The sequence below is a fragment of the Ambystoma mexicanum genome, chromosome 9, assembly GCF_040938575.1.
Source record: "Ambystoma mexicanum isolate Mex_15411 chromosome 9, UKY_AmexF1_1, whole genome shotgun sequence".
In the NCBI taxonomy this organism is placed as follows: Eukaryota; Metazoa; Chordata; class Amphibia; order Caudata; family Ambystomatidae; genus Ambystoma; species Ambystoma mexicanum.
The window spans coordinates 1,061,668,892-1,061,693,730 of record NC_090931.1 but is presented as its reverse complement, the minus strand read 5'-3'; the positions used below and the strand labels follow the sequence as shown (position 1 = coordinate 1,061,693,730).

Genomic DNA, 24,839 nt, shown 5'->3' with positions numbered 1-24,839 from the left:
GAGTAGACTGTATTGAGTGCTTTGGCATCGCCATAGTCACCAGTGATAGGGATGAGTATCTGGGTGTCGTCAGCATAATTAGTGTAGGTGACACCCAGATAGTCAAGTATATCGAAGAGAGGTTTGGTAAACACATTGTACAGCGTGGGAGAGACACAGGAGCCTTGTGGGACTCCACACAGTACATGCGCAGGTTCAGCTGATGCAATGGGGGAGAAGACCCTTAGGTTCTGTTAGCGAGAAAGGATCTGATCCAGGAAGTGGCTGCGTCAGAAAAGTGGCCCGCTAATTTGAGATGGTGACAGAGGATTTGGTGGTCAACCAAGTCAAATGCAGCTGAAAGATCAAGGAGAAGCAAGAGAGCTTGCTTGCCCTTGACTTTCAAATCCTCAATTTGTGTTTTCAGGGCAATCAGTGCTATCTCCGTCCTGTGTCTTGGGCGGAAACCAGATTGTCTAAGGCCTAATAGATTGTTAGTTTCAAGGTAGTCCTGGATTTGTAGGTAGGCCGCCCTGTCCAGAATTTTAATAAAGTAAGCACAGTGGTAATGGGCCTGTAATTTGCTGGGTTGCTCGGGTCAAGTGTGGGTTTTTTAATTAAGGGTATGACCCAAGCATCCTTAAGGTTGTCTGGGACCATACCTGATTCAAACGAGGCATTTATGAATGTAGTAATAAAAGGTGCTAAGTCAAAGGCGGCTTCCTTAGTAATAGTGGCAGGGCATGCGTCCCCTTGGCAGTTAGATGGCTTGAGTCTCTTTATGATCTTTTCAACCGCCTCAATGGATAGAGGTGTGAAGCTGAAAGGTTTGCAGGAGAATTTGGGTGTAGGGGTGTTGTAAGAAGGGCGGTTGCCTGCTGAATCTGAGAGGAGGTTTCTTTTTTAATTGATTTTAGCCTGGAGTTTAGCAATTTTGTCTAGGATATTGGCACACCAGACAGTGTCATGAATGCAAGTGTCTAATGGTGCTATGGGAGTCTCTAGTTCCTTAAGAATTTTAAAGAGTCCTTAGTATTGGATTGAGCAAGCAGTATCCGCTTGTTATACACATCTTTTTTGGCTTCAAGTATAGCATGTTTGTAGGTAGAGGAGGCAGTAGTTAGGTTATTTTTATTGGCGAGTGAGGGTGAGCTTTTCCACTGCGCCTCAGCTTTTCTTTTCTCCTTACGCAAGTCGCGGAGGTGAGGAGTAAACCACGTATTAAGGTGGAGTCAAGGCTTCTGTTTGCGCATCTTAAGTAGAGCAATGATATTAAGGGCTTTTGACATAGCTTGATTATACGTGTTCACAAGGACTGTCGGGTCCGAGCAGGTGGTTGTAACCCTGTTGAGCAGTGGGAGTATATGTGGGAGAAGTTTCTCAACCGTGATGTCTTTCTTGTTACGCGTAAGTGTGGGTGGAGCTAGGTTCTGTTTGGCTATTTGTGGGTTGGAATTGATGGTAAAGATAATTTTATAATGATCAGACCAAAAACAAGGGGTCACCGATTTCAAATTGAGCAAGCAGTTCTGGTCAGATACCCAATCAAGGGTGCGAACCTTGATGTGGGTAGGTACTTTAATGTGCTGGGTGAGGCCAAAGTCAGTTAGTATGGTTGTGAGGTCATGTATCTAGGACGAGGAAATATTAAGAGGAAACAAGAGTCAGTTTGATGGTAACAATGTGGAAAACCAGGGCATGGACAGTCCAATTATTTTGATCCAAGGCAGGGACAACAGTATTCTGCCAGGGACTATTATGAAGGCCAGCCATATCCAGATTATTATGCAACATAGGGTTGCCCTGGAGAGGGGAAAGGCGAGTGCAAATACCCATTGACCCCAACGGTCCATATGTGGAGATTTGCATTGCTGAAAAGAAGCAGTTCCTTTTAGATATAGGAGCAACAATACTTCAATTTCCCACAAACTAGTGCCTTCAATGCCACTCTCTGGGAAATTAGCACCTCGTGGGATTTTTTAATGATCCAGGACGTAGTACAGTATCAGAGCCCATTCGCTTTCAGATAGGGCCCCATTTCCTGCATGGCTCATTTTGTTTTAACAGATATTTTGGGCATTACTTATTGAAATGCTTGCATGCAAACATTTACTGTTCGCCAGATGGCGTCTACTTCACTTGTTCTGCAATCTTTTGCTAAATGTTATGTTTCCAACACTTTACCACCTGAACTTCATGCTATCAAAAAAAATGGTGGTGCAGCAGTTCCCAGTTTATTCAGATATGACATCAAGTTTTACTGTGGTCTCACGGTTGTGGACTTAAAGAATTAATTTTTTAGTATTCCAATACATGAAGACAGCCAGTACCTTTGTGCCTTTAGCATAGACGGTTGCTCCTACACATTTTGTAGAGCACGCAAAGGATACACAGAGAGCCCAAGCATTTACAGCCGGCATTAAAACACAATTGGACTTTTATTAGCCCATCTCCAGGCACTGGGTTATTGCAGTACATTGATTACCCACTTATAGCGGCAGATACCAAGGAAGGATGTGTGGACTGCACCACACGCCTGCTAGTTTTTAGCTCTCTTGGGATATAAGGTTGCCCCAAATAAGCTACAATTTTGTCAGCAGCAGGTCACTTATCGAGGTGATTTACTTACTAAGGGAGAGAAAACATTGCACCCTCAACGAATACAAATGATACTCAATATGCCAGTAACTAGCACACAGCAAGAGGTTTGAGGATTTTTGGGGATGACTTCATTCTATAGACAATGGATTCCAAACTTTTCTTTGTTAACTACGCCCTTACTGGAACTTACTACTAACACTACTCCTGTACCTCTCCACTAGACTGTCTCATCAAGAAAGCTTTGAGGCACTCAAATCTACGTTATGTAGCTCTCCTGTGCTTGTAACACAGGGCTATACTCCTTTTTTAACAAAAATGGTTTGTGCATAACTAAAAGGGTGTGCCTTGCCCTTACTAACTCAACCACAAGGGAAAAAAATAAGCCATGTGCCTTTTTTACACTCACTCTACAATGAGTGGCTAAAGAGTTGCCAAATTGCCTAAAGGTGGTAGCGGCTGCTGGCCTTTCTGTGAAACAAGCAGAAATCACAGTATTGGGCCATTCTTTAACTGTTATTGTTCCCCATGCAATAGATATTCTCCTGAACAAAACACGAACACAACATTTAGCTAATGCACGGCTCACGAGGTATAAGTTGCCCCTGTTCGCAAGCAACATTACTTTGCGAAGATGTAATACCCTGAACCCTGCCTCCTTGTTGCCCCTCCTTTCTGATGACATTGATTTCTTGCATGATTGTATACTAATAACAGATGAGGAGATTAAGTAACAGGTTGATTTGACTGATCTTATATTAGAAAATCCTGAAGGAATTTTATATGTTGATGCTCTTGTTTCAAACTATCCAATGGTTCGTCCACCGCAGTTTATGCCATAACTACATTAAAAAAGTTGTGGAAACCTTTAAACTACCTCAGCATTCAGCACAAGCAACTGAAATTATAGCGCTAAACAGAGCATGTGAGCTCAGCTCTGGACTTGCAGTGAACATTTACACTGATAGCCATTGTACATTTGGGATTGCCGATAATTTTGGGAGGTTTTGGATGAAACGCAGTTTTCTTACATCCCATGGAACCAAGTTCAACATGGCAAACTTCTTCATAAATTGCTCAGTTCACTGGCCTTGCCAAACCGTCTTGCCATTATAAAAATGCAGCACACATAAGAAAATAACTGACCATGTGGGCAAAGGCAATGCGTTTGCGGACACAATTGAAAAGACAACTGCCCAAACCCATTACTCTCTCACTTATGTTTCCTGTGCATGCATAACAGACCATCCCCGCTTTTGGGAATACACTCGACAGCATTGTCAGCATTCAAGCAGATGCTTCCTGTCAGGAACTGAAACAATGAGATATGCAGTTTTTGATGCAGACCATCTTCAAATACTGCTGCATCATTTACAAGGTGGTGGAAATCAAGTCTCACAACTAAATTACCAGAATGGTCAGTATCTCCAATGGCCAATGTGCCACCAAAAGCCAGAACAGACTCAAAGAATGCTGATGGAAGTAAAGGACGATGAAACAGGCCTTTTCTGTCTATTCTCTCAGACTCTGGAACCTCCTCTCCGTCAGCATCAGACTCGCCATCACACTTTTGCAGTTCACAAAGGAGCTCAAGACCCTCCTCTTTGAGTACTTGCTCCTCCACAATACCTAGGACTTCCCCCTGTGCTTTCTCTGCAAGACCAGGCACTCTGGGCCTTGCACCCACCACGCTCTCCAGCCTATTACCACCCGTTCGCCGATGTCCCCATCTACCTCCTTTTTGTACTGTGCCTCCGGCTATCTTTCCATCCACGGGTCCCACCACCACTCCAGATGTTATGCGTTTCCTTATGACAAGGTCAGGCTGCTCCTCTAATTTGTTCCAGTTATTCTGTAAACTTTACCTGAGGACCACCCCCATGCTGCTTCATACATATCATGCTGATATGATATGATAACTATATGCCCCTTCTCTTCCACCACTTATCAGGAGACCCCTGCTTTTTATATATTGTCCCACTGCTGTTAGCATTACCGCCCCTCTCTGTACAACTATGTCTCTGCCAAGGGCTCTATTACTAGGTCTGTGCCCAATAAATATTCATAATAATAATATAAATAATAACAATAATGATAATGATAACAGTTATAAACCACTCACCCATCTCTAATACCCTCCCTCCCCCTTTCTACCTTTACACACCCTTCTTCTCCACTCTCTACCCCATCCACCCACCCATCCTTCCACATGCATTTCTACCACCACCTACTCACTGTTCCACATCCCTTTTCTACCCCCAAAGAGTTCCTCACCCATCTCTAACCCCAGCCTTCATCACACCACTCTACCACCACTCACCCTTCCTCAACTCTCTCTACTCACCCTCCTCACCCTTCTGCCCCACACTCACACTTCTTCAATGCTCTCTACCTCCACTCATGCTTCTTCATCCCACTCTGTCCCACCCACCCTTCCTCGCCCCTCTCTAGCCACACCCACCCCTTTGCACACCTCTCTACTCTACCTACCCTTCCACACTCCTCTCTACTCCCACCCTACCTCACTCTCTATACCATACCCCTCTCAAACGCCAGCTAACCCAATTCTACCCCAACTTGTTGAACTTGGGGCACTCCCCACAGAGGTCGAAAAGTAGGAAAAAAGTAATTCACAGAACAAAAAACATTTATTCGTACATCACTGCTGGGAAGATGAACTGAGCATAGCCAACTTCAATACGCCCACTGCGGGCTGTACATTTTATAGCCACCAACAAACATTAGCATATTGCAAAGGAAATGTAACAAAAACATCATCCTAACATTATCATTGACTGGTCATCACCAGTCCCCTAAACAACCCTATACTCTAGACCCCTGCACTCCTCTGGCCCCAAATCTTTGTGTGTAAAGCATTTATCTAAACAGTGGGCAGGAGGTTGATCTCTTTCCTCAGCTGGCTCCCTTATTTGGAATTGCCTCCCCCTCCCTCTTCATCTTGAGCGTGACTTTCTTAAATTCCGGAAGCGCCTCAAGACTTTCCTCTTCACCTCCACCTTCCCCTTTGCTAATCTCACAGTGGCTTGTTTGGTGTTCATGGCCCTTATGTATCCTCTGGGCCCTGACCTCCCACACCGAATCCTCCCCAGCTTCTGTCTATCCTCAGCATTTGCCTCGGTTCATCTTCCACCCTGGAGGCTCGTACTTTTCTTACATTGCACTTTGCTTGTTGCTCTCCCATGAGCACCAGAGCACCTATCCCATTCCCCTTCCCTTCTGCACTTGCACGCTCTGAAAACTCACAAGGCATAGTAGGTTTGCCCCCCCCCACTGTATTTAATATTTGTATGTATTTCGATTGATCGTCGTTACTTCCCATTGTCCCCTCCCTGTTGCCCTGTGGGTGCTTTGAAACAGTATTTACTTCCAGAATAAGCACCTAACAAGCAAACAATGAACATGACCTCACCCATCTTGGTCAGCAAAAAATATACCAATCCCATTCCGGGGAAACAGTTTGATAAAGGGCTTCATTCTAATTGGATCATGCTACCTGAGACAACTGGGCCCACAACGTCCCACCGAGATGGACCAATGAGCAACAAATCAACATGGCACACACCTCCTCTTTTAATTTACCATTTACATTGTCTGCAACTGCTGACTATATAGCTCCCTATCTCGAAACATTTTGCCAATCCTGGTACACCATCTTCTAGTAACCTCTCTGCAATTAATGTTCTTCTAGGAAAAATGTGGCAGGTCCACTGCTGTACACTGCTCCGGGATCATTATTCAGCCCATTTCACACTGTGGCTGCAGGAGAACTAATCCCACCCCTCAGAGGCCACAGGCTTCACAAACATTATGTATTCTTTCCCTATCTGCTGGGGCAGCATTTGCTGTCTGGGACTGAGCATTTGTCCACTGAGAAATGCTTCCCTTGGAATAATACTCTGGCAGCTATCTCATACCCCTCCTCACCTACCCTTGAGCGTTCAGCCGCTTTTCATGATAGGACGAAATTCAATCAAGTGTTCTGTAAGGAAAGCATTCTATCAAACAGTGAAGACAGACACAAGTGATCACAGTTCAAGGGTGTTCATTGCACTTCAGTGGGTTGATTGAACGCCTATCTAATCCTAAGCAATAAACAAAACTAAGGATGGGAACAAGCTACGACCATCAAATAATAATAACGCAGTCCTAGTGGAGTCTCTGTCAAAATAAAAGGGCCTATTAATAAAGCTATTGCCAATCCTTACTTCTAAATACAAATGGCGTGGGAAAACGATGTATGCAAAAGAAAAGTGTTCAAGAAACAATATGTCAGGATAGTTAAGCAGTTGGCTTCCCTTCCCCACGTTTTCAGCATGAAACAAGGCGGCACACTCGAGCTTTGCACACACTCTGGCTTCTCTGCCATGAGAATGCAGTTCAAAACATAGGTATCTGGGCCTTCTGCGCCAAAGACTCTTTCTTAATAAAAGTCTCTTATTGTGGAGTGCCTGCCATAACAAACAAGTACCAAAGTTCCTTTCTCACCAGGATTTTCAGATTCACACGTTCTCTGGTTTGCTGTTCACCACGGGTCTCCCTCAGTTGGGCTTGGACCCCCTTAAACACAAGTTCACAATTGGTCTCCCTCGATCGGGCTCGGACCACAGGTCTCCCTCGATCGGGCTTGGACAATTTCACTTTCTTCTGCTTTCTTCAAAATTTTAAGACTTTCAACTGTGCAATGGATTCGTCTTAAAGCATTGCAGGACCACTTTGATTCACTTAAGCCATAAGTTTCACTTTATTGCTTTTGTTTCTGCCACTTCTTGGATGGGTACACCCCACAGAGACCTTCGATTGAGCACACCCGCAGTCGTGGGCCACTCTGTTACTTTGTCTCGTACCTTCTTTGATTCATATTTAAGTTCAAACATTTATCACCAATTGAGGTTTATTCATGTCTTTCATCACACGCGTTAATATTCTTTGCTCATACACTCTTCATACAATGTTGCAGCTTGCAATCTTGACACAGACCGGTCTTGCCTCAGTTTCCCCAACTCACCGGCTGCGTTGATTTCTCTGGCACTGCTTTGATCCTGGAGCCAAGGACGGTACCACTGCAGCTGTTGCTCCTCCCCGACTTGGCCAGTTATGCAGGAGGGCCCTACATATCTCAGACACACAATGCAGGATTCTACAGTCTGGTTTCCTGGCAGTACGCTTTTTAATCTGAAGGTTTCTGGAAAGTAATGGTTTCTCATCGGAAAGGTCATGAGTATCTCTCTCCTTGCTCTTCCTTCTCAGTTTGCAGCCTTTCTCCCCCTCCTTCAGCTGCCGTCTGGACAAGACTGTTCCTTCATGTGCTTTGCCTTGCTCAGAGTGTGCTCTCGTGCTCTGCCTTTTATCTGAGTGGGGAAGCTTAATGGAAGTCAGGTGTGATTTGTTAACAGTAATTGCCTGACTTTGTCTGACCATAGTAGTGGGACATGTCAGGTACAATGCTTGGGTCTGCGTCTATTTTCTCTCAGAGCGGGTTGTCTGTATGAAAGTGTTCATGTAGCGAAGGGGAGGGGGAGTAAAGGTGTTATGGGGGGATACCGCATCTCGCCATCAGGTGTCGCACTCCCACTTCCCAGAGACCCCTCACCCAGATGATCCTCCTGCACTGGTCCACCCCCAGGGTCTGATTCCAATGATGACAGCCGTGTCTGGGCCACCTGAGAGAGAGATCCCCGGGCACTAGCAGGTGAGGCACCCTCTGATTGATCACAGTTCCCAACTAGCTACTATGGCCTAATACACTATAATAGCAGCTCAATACCTCTAACTGGTACCTACTAAAAAATGGTGACGCCCTTACTCATAATACCTAATATCAGACACGAGACACAATAATGCTGTGCCGTGTGTTTCACTTTAGGTGTTCAAAAAAGGACCAAAAACAAAAGGTGGACATGTTTGTCATGAAATAAAATATAACGCGATGGGCTGTGTGTGCTGTGCCAGATGGTGAAATTACGAGTGTACGCACTTTTTATCCAGCTGCCATGTCATCCAAAAATGTAGTGCCATGAGCTTGACTGTGGGCAGGTGTGCTGCACAATGTGCTATGTGTTTTCTATGAAGTGTAAAGCATGCAGGAATGTGGTGCCATGCACCATGTATTATCTGCAATCATGTTGTGCAGGCAAAGTGTATGGTGCCATGCTATGCACTGCTTAGCATTCACAGACGTGGGGCAATGTTCTACATGAAGAATATGCGTTGTCTTCTCTGTGGGGTGCAGTGCAGGCAAGCGATACAATGTCATGTGCCACAAAGCTAACAAGAAACAAAGCTACAATGCAACAATTGCCTCAGTTTTGTAAAAACAAAATATACTACTGTGTGGTATATTTTGTCACATCTGTGCTGCTAACCGAAAACTATCAGCACTGCTACTGTGCTCACGGCATGCGGCCATTATGTCACTGCCGAGGTCCTGATGCCCTGTTAGATTAACTTTCTCAGACGATATTTGCGCTCACATTGTCGGTGGTGCAACTGCTTCTGAACACTCTTCCCTTTTGTTACGTCAATAACAAACAACTCCTCCTCCTTCCCACCTTTCTCCTCCTTCTTCTTCACTCACATCTTATGAACATCCTTAAAGCTGTAGCCTTCCTCCGCACATTCCTCTGGGGGCCCGGGAAGGATAATACAGTTCCGTTCCCCAAAGCAACTCACCCAGTGCATATCAAAGTTCTCAGGATCCAGCAGTTCTGAAAATTGTACCTCTGAGAAATCAGTAACTCTTCCCAACCCAACTACTACCCTTTCCTTCCTACCTCCATTCCCCTCTCCCTTCACCACCACATTTCCCATTCCCTTTACTTGGGCCAGAGAACATTCAACCTCTCTTTTTCCCTAATCTCCTCCCAACTGTGCTTACCCATTTCTCCCAGCCCGTGCACAACAACCCAATGCTACTTGGGTGGTGCAGAGAATGATGAGCACCAATACGAGGAGAGGGACCGATACCTTCAAGATCTGAGGTAACCAAGTGGACAGCCATGAAAAAAAATGGCATCATAACAATCTTCTTTGATCACCCTGCTAGATTCTTTTTCCATCTTTGTGGGTAACTTATGTAAAGTTTTTATAGCTGCGGTCAAACTACCATTCTGTTCATCGTTAGCTGGTATTAGTCTGCAGCAACGTGCGTCAATATTTGTGCATACCCCCCTGTTCCACATCCATCAACAGTTCTAAGACATACCTGTTTAACAGGGTCATCAATTTCACCACCCTAAGCCCCTCTTCTATGGAATTGAACCCCTCCGCCCCCCGGTTGCATTAGCTATCTGTAACAGCTCCCAACGTGTGATTTTGAGCCATTTTGTGTTTACAGTTGCCTGAAAACCTGGTGCTAAAAGAGATGCAAAGTCGAAGAAAACAATATAAACTCAGTTGGAATCTCATGCAACAAATCTGATGAGATGCATAATTATTATATCTTCTTCTTTTACTCACATTGCGGAAACCTCCTTCTTTGTTCATCATCCTAGCACCAGCAGAGCTATAATTCTAAAAGTTATTAACCAGTTGCCTAGGATGCGAGTGTCCGTGCATAGCATTTGACAGTCCTTCAATAGTATGCCAACGTCGTGAGTGTCCGATATTCTCCAGAGAAGACGAGCAAGCTTCATCCAAATGTTCGGCAAAATAACGTGCATCAATCGACAGTTTGGCAACAGCATGAGCATTAGGAGGGGCTACTGCTGAGTGGCACCCAACCAGGGTTGGTTTCTGTAGGGAAACAAGGGAGCATGAGCCGGCACAACATGGTAGCAACTGTAGATAGGCGTTGGACCTGCATGCCCACCAGAAATCCACAATGGTGGAGGTCCTGTCTCGCATACTGGGTAGTGTTTTGGTGTAGTCCTCATTCACTCCTATCTAAATGGTGCCTCGTGCTCTGAAACACAAAGATGAATGTGTGAGTGGTTCTATTGTCACATGTGTTTGTTGTCAGTTTACCAAGTGAGGGTGTGCACCTTTCCCTCCCATGTCTTCAAACAGGATGCTTTAATGTAGGCTGCCACTTCATACCCGAACCCCACCAAACCCATTGCCCTGCAGCTCACAATCCCCTCCACCCATTCATTGCTGAAGATAACCACGCCCTTTACATGCATTTGTGTCCTTTTCCTACACCAGGGTATAGAGTGACCTGCATCGTTCAGGCATGTAAGCGTGTGGTGAGTTGTGAATGTTAGCTTCCCCTCTTTGTGGTCCCTCCCTCTTGTAGTGCAGCACTATGTCCCTTGTGTTGGGATCCTCTGCCATCTTTGTTATCTTTATACAGTTTCCTCATGTACCATCTCCCCTTCCTCCAACCACTTCACAGTTAATGTCCGTCCCTGAAAAAGACCTGTAACTTCATACAATGCCATATGAAGTAAACACTGTACCTTTTGCGCCTGCACCTCTCTTGGAAAAAATGTTCTGGGTGCACCCGTCACATGTGGAATAAGGGAGCACACATTACATGTTCCATTAACTCTCTCTCTCCCCAGTGCTGCCATATGGTCATACCACATATTACCAGAATCAGTGTTCCCCCAGCCTAGTCCAGAAACAGATCTGAGCTGTCCTTCCTTCCATAAACAAACCCCCATTCCAGTCAAATTAAAGAAAGAGAAGCAAAGAAAGAAAGAGAAGAGAAACAAACACAAAAGAGCACATCGCATATTTCAGCACTTCCCCCCTTTTCTGCTGTGATCATCCAGGAAGAAATCCCAACCTCTGAAGCTACTAAAAGGAAGACAAAAAGGAAATACTCAAATGGCAGGCACTCCCCTTTTGTCAGCCCCCCTTATTCTTCTGCAAGGGGGGGCACTACGTTTGACCCTTAGGACCTCTGTCAAATGATTCCATTGGTGGCGGCCCTCTACTTTAATCGCTGTTTGAGTCACATGAGTGATGGTGTAGGGCCCCAAAAAGAGTGGACCTTTTCCTGGTGAAGTTCCTTATCAATACCTTTTCTCCTGGGTTCAGTTGCAGTGTGGGCAGTAAGTCCTGTTACTCTTCTTCTGATGATGCGTCTGTGAATGGGGGTGCCGGCCGGTGTCATCGGGGTCCAGTCTTCAAGGATATAAATTTGAGAGATTGAGTAAGCTCCTTAAGGTGCCCCCTAAACTCCTCCCTCAGAATGTCAGCAGAACTATGAGCATCAGAGACAGAGCAAGCATTGTGAGCAGGGGCATGTGGTATTAGCACATGCCTGCTGGTCACAATCTCATGAGGTGTGAGACGGTGGTCGGACCCGGGCTGATTGTGCAAAGCAAAGAGGGCAAGCAGTGGAACCAGCTCTTGCAAAGTGTATCACATAGCTTTGCAAGGGGCTCCTTAAGAAGGCCATTGAGCTGTTCCACTTGACCGTTGGCTAGAGGGTGATAAATGGAACAAGGCTTGTGCTTGATGCCTAATAGGGAAGTTATTTCCTTAAAGTATGGGCCATTAACAGACCGTAGTACTTCACACAGACCCCAACATGGGAAAACCCTGCGCACGAGGAACCTAGCTGCTGATTTAGTTTCATAATGGACACGTCATAACTATTACATAGTGATAGTTAGCACACCTGTTTTGCATATCAATGTTATAAATATTCAAATGCGGAAAGGGCCCTGACTGGCAGGGTAAAATTGCTTTAATCATTTTGAGTGCGTGCCCCGCTGTAAAATGCTGACATATCACACAGATGGCAATGAACTCGGCCACATGCTCATACCAGTTTGGGACAAACCACTCTGCTTGTATATCAGCTGCAATGCTTTCTTTCAATGTATGTGCTGGGTGATGGACCTGATCAAGACCCATCTTAAGTAAATCACAGGCATGACAGACTTCCCTAAGATGTTCTGATGACAAATTAAATCGTTGGGGGACAAGGAACACTCCCTCTTTTTCCATTATTTGTGCTCCTGCTGGAAGGCCCTGCCCTGTAATTGTGTTTTGTGTGTTACTGGTAGAGCATTATAGCAGTCTGCTAGCTGTAACTGTTGTTGTGACATGCTTGTAAACATGGGAGGCAAATTGGTAACGTGTGGCAGATATGCTGCTTGTTTGTCCACTATCTCTGCTGCCTCGTTGCCAAGTGATATGAAATCTGTACCACCCATGTTAGCGCCAGAAGTGAAGGCAGAGGTAAAACCTCTAGCAGCCTTGATAGCAACTGTGGGTGCCTCACTGGTGCCCAATCCCTTTTCCTGAAACTTCTCCTCGTCCACAGAGACAACCCTGAATGTACTGTGATGGTGAAATGGGACAAATCTGAATAAACAGTGGCACAGCATCCTTGAAACATCTCTATTGCTGATATCAATGCCACTAATTCAGCATCTTGTGCTGAATAATGTGATGGCAATATCATCTGTGCTGTCACCTCAAAGTCCTCTCCCTCAAAGCACACTACCACGGACCCAGTGTGTCAGCATTCCGTGTTCTGGTCAATTGTCGATAAACCATCAATGAAAACTATCTCTCCCTCCTATAAAGCTTCTTTTCTCACTATATGTAGACCCTCTAGCTCCTCTTAGTATGTGGTGCAACCATGAATGTCATCACCTGCATGCACAGGGTGGGTGACGGGGCACCTCACAATGTGAATTGCTGGATTTTAAACTATAACCTCATACCATGACACCCATTGGGTAGTGAAGATAGACTTTGATTTTTCCAAGATACGAACACTGCATGCTCTACGTAGAGCGTTACTTGGCAGCCCATCATTATGACGGATGATTTTTCAATTGTGAAAACTTCTGCTCCAAGTGCCTGTTCACATGGAAAATGCCCCTGCATCACTGGATTTAACATGCCACTGTACTACGCCAGGGGCTTGTGTGCTTGTGGCTTTTTCTGAGTGAAGACAGCCATCAACGCTTCCCCGTTAAAGTGGGAAAACAAAAATAATCTGTTGTAATCTGGAGTGGGTAGCATTGGTGCATTGGTTAGTGAATCTTTAATTTCATTAAACAATGCTATAATGTCGGCCATCCTGGTAATGGGACCCTTCACTTTCAGTGCTGCCTTGAGCCCCTGTAGTAGTGGCTTAGTATAACCCGGAGTAGTCAAAGAACCAGGACCGGCAGTAATTGCACAAGCACAGGAACTGCTGCATTTCTCTTTCTGTGTTCAAATGGGGTGTATTCTGTACTGCTGCTGCCGTTTCAGGTGTTAATCTCCTCCCTTCTGATGATAATATCTGTAAACTAACTGTTTCTGGCAATATTGCAGCTTTTTTCTGTCCACCTTGTACCGATTGCCTGCAAATAACATCAATAGTGTTACCAAATCCTCCCTGCATTGCTACTCTGTTGTACTGCACACCAGAAGGTAATCCACGTATTGTATCAACATGCTCTGTGTCTGCAAATTTTCCAAGTCTGCATGCAGTACCCTATTAAATATACTCAGGGACCGTGGTCAGTAAGTAAATGAGATGAGGTAATGGTAATCTGGGTGTAATGTTATTGAAAATAATGCATTCTTAAGATCAATCACTGTGAAGTATGTTGTCCCCATTGGAATGTTACACAAAATGGTGGCAGGTTTGAGTACCACTGGAAATTCTGCATCCACAACGTAATTCAGTGGGCAGAAATCATGCACCATCCTCCAAGTGCCCCCCTTGCCTTTGCTTTTTTCACAGGGTACACAGTTGTGTTACATTGGGAGTCTGAGTGCTGTATTTTGCCCTGTTGCCATAATGCGGTAATGCTGTCATATATCCCTCCATCCGCCTCCCTGGACATGGGGTAGTGTTTGACCTGAGAAGTATGGCCCATTCCTTCAATTTGATGCAGACTGCCCCTATCCCTTTCCTAAGCCCTATGTCATGGGGCACACTGGTCCAAATCTCGCAGTCCTCCTGTAAGTGTGCCAACATTACCCTCATTATGATTGCCAGTGGGGAATCTCCCAGAGTTTTCTAAGCATTGATCTGGGGATCGAACCTGTGTTGGTCCTCATCATCTTGTTTCCAAGGTGAGCGTGTTGCCCCTGAGCTATCCTCCTAGGCCCTGATCTCAAACACCATCTCTCCTATTTCCGTGTCGTCAAAAGGTTGTTCGTTATTCAAGCCCATGAGGGAAAGGGTGAAGGCTGTCCTGTGGCCAGAAGGACTGTTTTTGTAGTGAAATATCGATGTTCTTGTATTGGCCACGGCTCCCTGGTTGAGGAACTGACCCTGAGCCTGTTTAAAAGTAAATCTGGGTCACCCTTGTGGCGAAGCCCTTGAGGGGAAGGGCGAAGGCTGTCCTGTGGCTGTCTTGTGGTGGTGTGTGATGGCTGGTTGCTGACATCTGTAAAGGACATATGCCTTCCAAAATATAAGTGTTGTCTTTTTCTAACGCCTCACCATACAGAAAAAGAAAACCTTGGGGCATTTGTGGTGCCGCAGGAATCGCTGCACCAGTGGGTTCTGGCCCCTGAAAATTAAGGCAGGCCTGTGCTTTGTGTTCTGTGACCTGGAGCATCAGAGGGGGGGAGTCAGACTAAGCCTGCCACCTTGGGCACTCCGGAGTTCCCTCTGAGCTCAGTGTCTGTATTGCGCCTCCCGACAACCTGGTGCTTGGCTGGCGCTGACTGCAGTGAATAGGGCGCGTAGGATGTTCACTCCCACACACTGCCTGGATTTGATTTTGGTCTTGGGGAGAACCGATAGGGTGAGCAAGCCAGACCATGTTAATTGAATTTTTGAATTGTTGTAACTATTTCGACTGCAGTTGGAGATGGAGTGGGTGTCGATCTAATTGAACATCTTGCTGAAAGCTGCAATTACCCACTTACGCAAACATTACCCGGAGCCTACCGCCTTTGCCCAACAGTTGTTTTCTGTGCTGAGTTTGTTTTAGCGGGCAGGCGCGTGGGCTGTTTTGATCCAGTTGTTCTGGTAAAGGACTCCTTGGACTCTTTGGTCTATTTGTACAAATTAGATCACAGTGTCATATTTTACCCACACCAAGTCATTCAATTTCATATTTTTGGCTGTGTGGGTTTATACTTGTTCTTCTATGATATATGACTTTTTATGATTTTTATGATATTTGGCCTGGATAAAACCAAAAGATCGAGGTTGATTTTTATATACTATTGTACTGTGGTTTGAATATTTACTCATGTAAGTGTATGCTTTTGGAGCTGTGATTTTCTACATCTTTTCATTCTCCATATCACTGTTGTAGCTATTTGATACATTATCTCGATTTTCTCTAAAGTACAAAAAGAGTAGTGGTTCAGTAGTCTTTTCCCTTTCCATCATGTTGTAAAAATAAATCTCCTACCTCAATCACGCCATGTAATAGGCAGAGAAAGCTTTTCAAAATGTTTGAGCCTATTAACAACGTTAATATCCTCATTACAGAGATCAAGGATCTCATCCAGGACATAGATGGCCTCGGTGACCAAGGCAAAGAAGGTACTCAAGGTGATAATGAGAGTAATGAGAGGACTGAGAGTGGGACAATTTTGAAGGCAACAAGTGGGAGTAGGGAGAATAATAGCCCTACAATTTTGTTGGTTTCAAATTGTTCGGTCATGGGGGGTGGCGGCACTGTTGAATTTGACGAGGAACATCATGCAGACCCAAACCTAGTTAGCGCCAGTGTTGGGAATAGTTCATGTGTGGCCTTTAGCCACCTGAGGGCGAGGCTCTGTAAGGATCCCCTAGCAATGTATGAGGTGCAGAAAAATGTAGGATAGAAGGAGGGTTAAAACTATAACATCCCTGCTTCAATGCATGGAAACCTAAACGCCTTCTCTGGTGATGCTATTGTAATTAACCACCAACCAAGAAGTGTCGTACCCTCCACACCATCTAAAATTGATACTAGTGCTAGGAGTCTTGTGGCATAGATATTACTCCTGGGGCTTGCTTGCTAGAGGAATTGGTTGCTAAAGCATCCTCTTTTATGCATAACATTAATGCACACTCTGCCAGACTGATATAATTCCTAAAGCTAACCCCCTGGAGGATTTGGTCATTGTAGCGTCTGTTGTCCCCCTGGTGAATAGATGTTCCCCTTGAGCAAACCTTGCTCCACCAAGACAGGAAGTTATAAAGAAAAGGAAAATGAAGCCCCTAAGTACGGAGAGTAAGAAATTGGTCACTGTAAGGACTTATAAGAAACCTAGGTCACAGGGCTTGAAACATGAAAAGGGTGAGAGTAAAATCTCCCGTAATTGTAACTGCCAGGGTTTGCAACAGGAGTTAATGGAGGCGTTAAGATCTCTAAAAAACCTGCAGACTCAGTGAGTTTGTAATTCACTGGTTGCTAAATTTCAGAAACTTAACGATAGCATATCAACCTTCGCATCTGAATGTAACCACTAGAAGGAATGTGGTCCTTCTAGCACTAACCAAATGTTCCCAATGTTTATATGCTCAGTGGGTACGACTGGTGAACCTCCTAGGGATAAAGGGGGGACTAAACAGCACAATAGTAATGCTGTTCCTGGCCCTGTTGTTAGGTTGGATGCCCCAGTACTTGCCAACTCAAACAGGATGAGAAGGGAACCCAGTGCACCTGGTCTCTTCTAATCATAGATATTATTGACAGACAAGTGGGCCACCATCTTCCATCTATGGTGGCTTGTACCCTACCTAAGGAAAGGTAGCCCTCTCTATCCAAGAAGATGAATGGAGAGGAATGGTAATGTGTCAAAGGACTGTCAAAAGATCTACCCTCAGTCCCAATGTATAATGTGCCTAGATTGACACAGGGAACCTATGAGGTACAGGACTCCCTAATTGACAAATGCATCCATTGGGTTAGACCCGTTAAAGGGTGTGCATCTGTTATTAGGGAAGACATTGCCAGATGTGTTTGCCTAAAGGCAACACGTTGTGCTAGGGACTGTATCCACATTTTCTTTTTTAGAATGGACATAGCTGAAGGGCTCTCATCTATCGACCTTAGAACCAGCCCCCTGAAGGATCTGAAATAGTTTGGAGAGCCTACCCCGATGCCAAATAGCCACTGCAACTTCTAACGGTTGGTATCAGGGCACTCGTCTACCCAGAGGTTTAAATGCTCTGGATTGCAACAATCCTGGTTTAAGTAACAGTCTGGAGGGGTGGTCTTGGGAGCCCCATCAGCTGCTCGAGCTGGCTTCACAGCTAGGTCCCTGAATCAGAGGTGGCTGATATTGGGAATAGCAATGGGCTCGAAGGAGTGGATTGACTACCTTGTACTGTTAGCAATGGCAACCCTAACCCATTTTGTAAAATGCTGTTATGGAAGATTGCTGGGCTGATGAAAAATGTCAACGATCTAGGTTGGTGCTAATTCATCAGAGAACATCAAGTCCTCCTGCTCAAAGAGACATGGGTAACTGCTCCCATTGAATTCCAGGACTACCAAAAGTACCGGATCATGGCCCAGAAGGGTTTTAGAGGTAGACCCAGGGGTAGGTTGTTAACCTTGATTGACCCACCCCCACCTTAACTGGCATGGTGTCAACCGGTTGACTGAATCACCAGATTTGGAATATCTTGAGGTTTATACCACTGAGGGCAATTGCATTATGTTATTTAACGTTTATAATAGACCACATGCCCCCTCCCACTGACTAGAATAGATAAAATCTATGAACTTGTACTTTCACATGAAGCGCCCAATTTTTCAATGATTCACTTCTTTATAGTTGGGGATTTTAACCTCCAATTTGAGCCTTTGGGAGAGTTGGAAGGGAAGTGGGAAGATCAAGATGAGGCTTTTGATATCACATCCTGGTGGCTCACTATCCAAGGAAATCTCATTGTTATGCTTTAGACACAGCACGTGTCTTACGCTTCCTTGAGGTGAGAGCTTGCAATGGCCACCATGCTAATGATCAACATGCTGGTAATACGTATATTGGAGCAAACAGCTCTAGCCTGATTGATTATATTTTGTTAAACATAGTGAGAGTGACCACAATCCATTGGTCCTTTCCCTTACTAATCATTGGAATATTCCGCTCATGCAGGATGTTTAACTCGCCTCTTGTGTTATTAGGGTGACTGGGCATGCCTGAAAAATGATAAAATGGACAAAAGCAATCGAGTCAAATCTAAAACCTAATATTTATATGGTTGCCATCCCGAGCATTGAGACAATCTGCAAGGAGGGGATCTCGGATTCACAGACTATGAGATCATTTGATAAACTGGTCAATGTTATTAATCCATGTCACTTGCCCTAGATCTGCTGTGAAATAAAAATATGCTCTTGTTAAAAATAGCTGGTATGACGTGGATTGTAAACTAGCCAAACAGTGGCTCTCCGCTTCCCTAGATTCTGATCCTCTGGAAGACAAATTGCTCCTTAGATCCTGTAGAGCAGATTACAAAAGTATTGTTGCTGCCAAGAAGAGATCCTATGTAAACGCTAAATGGGATAGCCTTATGGAAGCTAAGCAAGGAAGGTCTGTGTTTCCTTTTGGAAGTTGGTCACTGATGCAGAGCTGAAGGGTGATGTGGCTCTGCAGAGTAATATCACGCCTGAAGTATGGCATGGCCATTTTTCTGAGTTTTATGGGTGGCTTGAACTCCTCCAATATGGACAGTTTGCCTCTGGATGGCATGATTGTGGGGGGATTATTGCTTTGCCTCCCAGATGTAACAGAGGCTATCTTTTCCCAAAAAAGTGCTAGAGCTCCTGTCCATTATCGATTGGTGATCGACATATTTAAGGATGAACCGTTGGTGTGGGTACCAGTCCTTTTGAAGTTGTTTAACGCCAGCATAAGCACTAATGTAATCCCTGAGTCATTGCGATTAGCCGAAATTATACCAATATAAATGGGGGGAGTAATTCTCTGGAAAACTATCACCTGATCTCCCTGCTTGACAGCACTGGGAAAACATTTGCAAAGCATCTCAAGACCTTTCTCTTTGCTTCTGACTTCTCTCTACCTCTCCCCTGCTAATCTCTTGTCTTATACTGCACTGGTCACCTGGTTACCCTCTGAACTCGGGCCCAGGTTCTTGCCCGCCCAGTTGCACTCCTGCACTGCCTCCTGGCATCCCCTGCACTTGCGATCTGTATCTGCAACCCTACAGTTCCCCTTACCTGCACTTATTGACACTTGTTGTCTGCACCTTTAACACTCGCACTTGCCACCTGTTGGCTGCACTACTTGTCTGTGATCCCATGTACATCACTTGCCCATCCCCCCAGCAATTCTCCCCTCCCGTCTCCCCTGCACTTGCACGATCTCAATGTCACTAGGCCAGGTAAGATTGTTGTTTTTGTCCTCCCTCTGTTTCCCTTCCCTTGCCTCGTCGTGCCTTGAAACACTTGTGTATAGGCGCGTTATAAATGCCATATCATATTCTAAGTTATGTGCAGTCGTGGGCTGAGGATAACGAGATCATTCACCCTCTGCAAGCAGGGTTCCAACATGGTAAATCAACGAATGATCAGTGTTTCCATTTGCACCAGCTTGTGCAGAAATATACTGTTTTGATGAAGGGTACATTTTATGTTGTATGTATATGTTTTTTGCAGACAATGCTGTCCTTTTGTCAACCTCTCCCCAGGGTATGAGGGTCACATTAGCCATGTGAAGATGTAAGACTGTTATTAAATGTTGCTAAACCTAAATCTATGGTCTTTAAGACTAAATTTGTAAAACAGCCAATTTTAGAGGTTTGGGTAGGGGAAGGTAGGTTGGAGCAGGTCTCCTTCCAAGAGACTGGTCAATGGACCCGACAATTTAACAAATTCTCTGTCACACTAGAAAAGTATAGTGGGGTCATGAAGGCTTTCTTCATTAGGCACCGAAAGGGGTGCTATTGCTCCAGTGCTTAACTATATATAAAACAAGCATGTACCTTCGAAACAACTTCCTGAATAAACTGCTCATATTACCACAGAGTACCTTGAATACCTTATTACAGATGAATTCGGACTTTCCCCCATTGCTGATGCACCTATGTTTCACCACTGCTATACTGGATACTCTTGCATAACAATGAAGGTCTTGTAAAATATAGGGAAGCCCTTCACCATGTTGAGAGCCTGGTGGGCGGGGTTGGGGTTGAGTCTCCCCTGGGTGAAGCACAATAAGGATACTATTTCTGAGCGTAATGAATCTGCATTGTGAGAAATCCTGATAGTGTTGAAAAAATTGCTATTGGTAAAGGAAAGAGGGCCATGCTTTGCTATAAAAGGACAAAGATGGTGGAGGGGAATTATAAATTGAAATTGCAAGTTGGTTATTTGGCTATTAAGGGAGGTTTTGGCTATGATGGCTTCCTTGATAAAGTCACCCCTCCCTTTGCACAAGCCCTATATTTGGGCTTTACGTTGGGTACCCTGAGGGTTGCCTCATTCTCATTTACAAAATCATGGGGTCTGGGAGGCTCAGGTATTTGCCCTTTAGGTAACTTGGTGGGGGAACCCCTTGCCCACTTTGTTTTCGTGCCCCTCCCTAAGTGCTCTAAGATTCCAATACATAAAGCCCCTTTTAAGAGTAACAGGGGTATGCACTATTGCTGAAGCATTGGTCTTTTGTAAAAACTCCAGCAACCTGCCCACCGTGCTAGTTGTGGCAAAGTATATACATCGGGCATGGCGTGTAAGAACAAATTTGATAACAGGCCGTGCAAGCCGATATTTGTTGCTGATGATGTACAACTTTCTTATACATTTTTTGCCCCATTGCATGAAATATAGCTGTGTCTAAAAATGGAACTGTAAAACTGATAAAACTAATGATTTTATATAGGGGCTGCAAGTTATCTCTTCCCTTGAGTATTCAGAATTAATTGTATAGCCTTAAAATCAAAGCTGTACAATTGTTACTTAATGATTTAGTATAGGGGCTGCAAGTTATCTCTCCCCTTGGGTGTCCGTAATTAATTGCATAATCACCCGCCAAGCCATTTTATATCTGTTTTTTACAAATGTATTTTATCTGTTAGTCACAGTATTCTTCTTTTCTCTGAATTTCTATGTATCGTATATATGTCTTTGACTTTATGGCTAATGCCGAATAAAGTATGATGATGATGTTATTACCACATTTAGCTATATAGTGATGACAGTTCCTTGCGCTACTTCCTTGTGTGCTGTTGGTCTGAACAAAAATTATGTGGTTAATCGCAAGGCATGTTTTATTTATCCTAGGTACCCATCCTAAGAGCACATGTACCCCATAGCGGAATAACTAGAGATATGTTGGGACTCCTTGCAGTGCACTGTGGGCAAAGAGTGTTTCAAGCACTGCGTATGCTCAGTTTTTGTACACCCCTAGGAGTGAAATGCCTTTGTCAGTGAACAAAATGGTCATGTTCAATTTGCTCATAATATCTCTGCCTAGTATGTTGATTGGTGTATCTTTGGAGTACAATAGGGGCGCAACTATTTCCTGATTGCCAATGGTAAGGTGAAGGTCTTTGGTGAAAGGAACCGTTACAACAGCCCCAATGAATCCCTGCATGTCCATTGTCCTGTCCAACAAAGAGAATCTTCCTTCTCTAATGCAAGATTCGTTAGCCCCCTTATCGGCCAAAAATGAGAATGTCTTGTTGCCTTTGCTCACTGACACCTGTGGTTCCTCTTCCGGGTCTACGGTTACTGATAGGATTGTACATGCCACAGCCCTCTGTGTGCTGTCCTAATAGATGTTTTGTCTGTGCCGAGTGGTAGGAAAGAATTGCCCCCCAACACTGCTGCTCCTGTATAGGGTGGTAGCGTGCCCTGAGGTAACAAGTTGGTGTCCTATTGCTGATTGGTTGTCTGCGCTTGTGTCTATACCTGGATCTGTGCCTGTGGTTGTGCCTGGAGAGGATTAGGTGGTGAATATTTCTTTGGTGTATGCCAGTGGGTGGGGTGAAAGGTGACTGTAATTGTGGAGCTGCTGGTGCTGTTGGGACTGGCGTTGGCTGCTGCTGAGGCCTTGTTGGTGCATTCTGAGCATTCGGGACAAGCGGGGGCTGCTGCTGTGGCATACTCTGGATATTCTGGGGAAACATGTATTGCATGGGCGGTGCTTGCTGCTGTGTCTGTGGATAGTAAGGCATGTTGTGGTAGTCACAGGTACCATCAGGGCAATACTGTATTTGATTTCTGATCCTATATTCCCTTGCAAAATGGCCCCTTCCTCCACAAGCCCAACATTACCCTCCATATTGCGTACTTGCTCCATCTCTGGAAACCCCCTTGTGGTCTCTGAAAATATCCCTCTTGTGGGCCAAATCCTCCTTGTGGGTAAAAATCCCCTTGTGGTGCAAATCCGGCAGGTGGCGCAAACCTTTTTTGTGGTGTGAATGTTCCCTATGGTGCGAAAACTCCCTGCTGAACTATTCCCCCTTGCGCTCCTTCCAAACTTATTTTAGCCAATTTATTATGCACCATTTTTACCTCTGCCTTCTGACAGTCCTCTACCTTCCTTCTCTCCTTGTCCTGTTTAGCCCTGCAGAGATGTAGTATGTGCGCCTGTATCTCTAACCACCCCTTATTCTCTATCCCCACCACCTTCCCTAAATCTGTCTGTACCTCTCTTGGGAGACCTCTCAGTAGGATGTGGTAGAAAACAGGTATATTCGTATCCCATGGTTGTTGCATCTCTAAACGCCACTTCTCCTTCATTTCTTGAGTGTAGTGTGCAGGGTCCTCATCTAGACACATCTAGAGCCAGAATAGATTGCATGTCGGTCGTGTCTGGGTGCAGCTCCCTCAGCACCTTCCACACATTCGTCCTGCAGTTATTGAATGGTGCGTCTTCGTGAGCATCACTTTATATTGTCACCCTCTCATACCCTGCCTTTCTCCATACGTCGCTAGCTTGTTCCCCCAGTAGGGTGGAGGTGAACAAATTCTTCATGTCGCCCACAGCCAAAGCTATCCCTGATGTTTCTTTTTCGAGAGCATAAATCAATTTTCCCACACCTGTGGTGATGGATGGCAAACTATTCATCAAATTCTCTTTGGCAATATTGGGCCAAGGTATATACTGAGTACCCCCTCGATCGTTTTGTAATAAGGGGAGTTGCATCCCCAGTTCCTTTTTTTCGCCCTTCTCTCTGCCCCCTTTAGCCATCACTACAGCCATGCGGGTATCTGTTCTCCTAAGTCTTCTGGTCTATGCTCTGTAATCCCTCTCTTTCCTCTCTTCATTTTCCCATAATTCCCCCATTTCGTCTTCCTCCTTGGCCCCGCAAACTGAGTCTGAGTCAAATTGCCCTTGTGATGGAAAATTCTTATTGACAACAGGTTTGCTGTCTAGTTTGAACATTATCCGTCCTGAGCTCCATTGATCGGAGGGCATTGTCACACATTGCCGCCCCTCCTCCTGCTCCCTTGCTGCGTGCATGAGCTCCTCCTCTGCTTACTTCAACACCTCATTGATCTGTCTCTGCACGCTCTTCCCTATTTCTTTAACCAATGCAGTACTAGCAGTGTCTTTTGACCCACTTCTGCCATGTATTGCAGTCCTTTTTACTTCATGTCTTTGCCTGTCACGGGCAAATCGGGTATTGGCTTAACCCGCTATAGGCTTTAAAGGAAAGGACCCAGTCAGGGGCGGGGCTGACACTACAGTTGCATCCGCTGTGTGTGCTGCTGTGGCGGTGTTAACTTGGGCAGGGGTGCTAACGCTCTCTTTCTCTTCATAAAATTTCCACAACTGCTAAATGCTTTGTTCTTCAACTTTTGCCCCTTATGTTTCAATGTGAGGTATGCGTACATGTGCCCTAGGATGTCCCACAAATTCGTACCCTCTCCGGGACATGGTGTGAAAAGGTTGCCCTGCTGTGTCTTGTACCAACTCAAACGATATTTCAATATCTAGTCCCGGTGCTGTGGAAGTGCCATCGCGCATGTGCTCCAATGGAGTTGACATTGTCCCGATGTGTGTCCACCCCTTATCCTTATAAGACACTGTGCCAGCAGTGCCTGCTACCTCTTCCCTCTACGTGTTTCCTCATGTTCAATATAAAATGCAATGGAATTCAAATATACATTAAAAAACCCAACAGCCAATTAAAAACCCTAATTTCACAATAGCACACCCTTCACACCTCACATCTTCAAGTCCACACAACACATACTTTTACACACTCCTCACACCTACACATCCCATCATAATTCAATCACCCATACTTCACTAAACAAAAATATATCCAAAAACACATAGCCTTCAACACAACCAAAATACCTGTCTTCTAACATTACAAATTTAAACCATACCTCATCCACAAAAATACACCTCCAAGTTATACTCTTAATAAAATGATTTCTTCTTATCCTCTTCAAATCAAA

General features: G+C 44.9%; 1 protein-coding gene across 2 annotated transcripts in view; it reads right to left on the bottom strand.

Annotated features, from left to right (window-relative positions):
* The window catches only part of PLA2R1 (phospholipase A2 receptor 1), a 1,951,179-nt gene that overhangs the window by 1,221,858 nt on the left and 704,482 nt on the right, over positions 1–24,839 (bottom strand). The gene's annotated exons all lie outside the window — the stretch shown is intronic.